The sequence below is a fragment of the Vulpes lagopus genome, chromosome 3 (assembly GCF_018345385.1).
Source record: "Vulpes lagopus strain Blue_001 chromosome 3, ASM1834538v1, whole genome shotgun sequence".
Lineage (NCBI taxonomy): Eukaryota > Metazoa > Chordata > Mammalia > Carnivora > Canidae > Vulpes > Vulpes lagopus.
Genome location: NC_054826.1, coordinates 104,539,996 through 104,543,356, shown reverse-complemented (window position 1 = coordinate 104,543,356; position 3,361 = coordinate 104,539,996). Strand labels below are relative to the sequence as shown.

The 3,361-nt window shown below is 47.2% G+C and overlaps 1 long non-coding RNA gene across 1 annotated transcript; it reads right to left on the bottom strand.

Moving 5' to 3' along the window:
* Positions 1–1,772: 1,772 nt before the first annotated feature.
* LOC121488200 lies at positions 1,773–2,986 on the bottom strand. The gene is made up of 2 exons (XR_005986993.1): positions 2,805–2,986; positions 1,773–2,529 (listed from the first exon to the last, which is right to left on the bottom strand). It is a non-coding gene; the product is annotated as an uncharacterized LOC121488200 (long non-coding RNA).
* Between the last annotated feature and the right edge of the window lie 375 nt (positions 2,987–3,361).

Below are 3,361 nucleotides of genomic sequence, written 5' to 3'. Positions count from 1 at the left end.
GCAGGATGGGGCTGGTGTGCCATCAAGGACACAGGGTGGTGCATGGAGCTTGAACAGGGACAGTGGGACAGTCACTCGCCAGGTGGGCTGGTCCTGGGAGCTGGCTAGAAATGCAGAGTCTCAGGCCACCACACTTGGCTGAAAACAAATATGCATATTTTCTTTCTTTTTTAAAGATTTTATTTATTTATGAGAGAGAGAGAAAGAGAGACAGAGCAGGGGGAGGAAGAGAGGCAGAGAGACAAGCAGACTCCGTACTGAGTGCAGAGCCCACCATGGGGCTTAATCCCATGACCCAGAGGTCATGACCAGAGCTGAAACCAAGAGTCAGACGCTTAACCGACTGAGCCACCCAGGTGTTCCTGCATAATTTTAATTTTTAATTTTCATGACAGCTTTACCAAGGTGTAATTGATTTCCCATATTTAAATGTTTTGACTACAGTACCCCTCCCCCAAGTGAAACCATCACCATGTTCAAGTCAAAGAACACATCCTTCACCCCAGAGGTTTCCCGGAGCACCCTGCAATCCACCCCCTCACCTCCCTATCCCCTGCCCTAAGCCTCAGGCGACTCTAACCTATTCTGTCTTTATAGATCAGTTTGCATTTTCTATCATTTCACCTGTACAGAATATATACCTCTTTCTGGTATGGCTTATTTCCCTCCAGATAAAAACCCCAAGGTTCATCCATATTTTTGCACATGTCAATCACTCTGTCCTTTTCGTGGCTGAGCAGAATGCTGCTGAATGGATATACCGCAATCTGTGTGCCAGTCTGTCCATGGACGCTTCCGGTTTCCGTCAGTCTTGAAGGTGTCACAAGCATTTGTGTACAAGTCTTCATGTGGACTAATGCTTTTCTTTCTCTTGGGTAAATACCCAGGATGGGATGGCCAGGTTGCCAGGTGGGCACGTATTTGACATTTTAAGCTCCACCAGACTGTTTTCCACAGCAGATACGCCACGTCCCATTTCTGCCAGCAGCGCACAGAACTTCCATTCCTTCCACATCTTCGTCAACATTTGCTGTGGGCAACCTTCCTGTTTTTAGTCGCTCTAAGAGGTGTGGAGGGTGTCTCAGCACAGGTGTTGCATTCCCCTAATGATTGCAGGTGGTGAGCATCTTTCCAGGCGCTTGTTTGCCATCTGTACATTTTCTTGGGGGAAGTTACTCTTGAAATACTTGACCTGTTTTTGTTTTGTTGAGTTTTGAGAGCTCTTTATATATTCTGATATGAATCTCTCATCAGGTGTATGATTTGCAAAGATTCTCTTCCAGTTTATGGTTTGTTACTCTGCTCCCTTTGTGTCTTTCAAAGAAGAGTTTTAAATTTGATAAAATCCGGTTTATGAATATTTTAGCTTATGGATCATGCTTTGGATGTCATATCTGCTAAATCTTTACCTACCCCAAGTTTACAAATATTTTATCTTTATAAAAACATCATTTAAAAAAAGATTTTATTTATTTATTCATGAGAGAGACAGAAAGAGAGAGGCAGAGACATGGGCAGAGGGAGAAGCAGGCTCCATGCAGGGAGCTCGATGTGGGGCTTAATCCTGGGACTCAAGGATCACAACCTGAGTCAAAGGCAGATGCTCAACCACTGAGCCACCCAGGCGTCCCATATAAAAATGTCTTAGAAAAGATTTGATTGTTGTAAACATCCAGATGATGTTTTCTTCTACAAGTTTCATAGTTTGAGGACTGACTTTTAGGTCTGTGATCCACTTTGACTTAATTTTTATATGTGGTGTGAGGTATGAATCATAGTTCTTTTTTATTGTTTTTGTTGGGTTGTTTTTTTTTTTTTTGGCCTACGGATTTGTTGAAAATCCATTTGTTGAAAAACCATCCTTTCCCCACTGACTTGCCGTTGCATTTTTGTCAAAAATCAGTTGCCTGCATATGTCTGTGTGTCTATGTCTGGGTATTCTATTCTGTTCCGCTGACCTGTCTATTCCTTATACCAATTTCACACTATTTATTATTGTAGCACTACAAGAAGTCTTAAAAACCACAAAGTATTAGTCCTTGAACTTTGTTCTTCTTTTCCAAAGTTTTTTTATTCTCCAACCTTTGCATTTCTGCATGACAATTTCTACAAAAAGCTTGCAGGGATTTTGTTTTAGATTGCTCTAAAGTCCCAACTGAGAGCCAGCCCCTGGGCTTGGGAGCCATTTCTGGATGGGCCCAGGAGAGAACAGTGGGGTGGGAATGAGACACTCAGGTCCAGACTCTGGCTTCGGGCCTCTCTGGCACGGGAAACTGTCACTTGTGTTCTCCTCCTCTGATGTAGGGACAGTGGCACTCAAGGCCCCAAACAGCTGGAGATTATGGGTGAGGGTGGCATTGCTGCAGTGTAGTGGGCATGTGTGACCTCCAGCTGGGGTTCTTCGAGCTGCCCCTGCATCCCACTGCATGACAGGGGTTTCTGCACTGCCCTGTCCAATCCAAACCTCTGTGTAATGAAGATGATCAGTAAAGCTCGCTCAGGGACTTGAACTCGCAGAGTTCCTGGACCCTGTAATAAACATAAATACAACTAAATAGGACACATATTTCTGGTGACTGGGTAGCTGGAGTGTGCTGACCTGCCACAATGCAAGACACGTTGGTATTTGGTCTTTGTTGACGGGAGCACTTGGAAATGTGCTCACAGCCTCCCCCGTGTGCTGACCTATGCACTGTTCTCGGAGGCCAGGCCCTGCAGCTGCCAGGGGCACCGAGCCAGGAAGCCCACCTGGCCCAGGGAGCTCCTCTCTGCACCACCCAGCCCAGCAGGGAGTACTTGCCCACCTTCCAGGCTGGAAGCTGACCCCCAAGTTTCCCATCATGCCCTGCTGCTGGTTCCCTCCTCTCAAAGTCCTCCCTGCGGTCCTCGGAGCATGGCAGGGTCATCCCATTGTGCCAGAGGTCCAGAAAGGCGAGGACTCTTCGCTGAGGCTGTTCAGCCTGTGGGGAATGGGGGGCACGCAGCCCCCTGGCTCCTGGCTGCCCCTCTGATGCCTCGAGGGCACCTGCCCAGCCCCACCCGCCCCCACTCCCCATGCACTTGCCATGCACCTGCCCTGCACCTGCTGTCCTGCTGCACTGCCTGGGGGCTGCTTCCTGTCCTCCGAAGAGCCACCCTAGCTATTTACCATGGACTCATTTAAGTTGGTTAATTTTTAATAATGTTGAAATTTCCATGTGAATAATTCAGGTAAATTATTTATTAAAGCGCAGGATAAAGGGATCAGGAGAATTACCAGTAGACAGTGTTACCTGGGGTGTGGACAGTGTGAGCGAGGGGGTGAGACGGGGTAGGGAAGGCCTGCTGATTGCGCAGCATCATGTGGACCTTCACCCAGCTT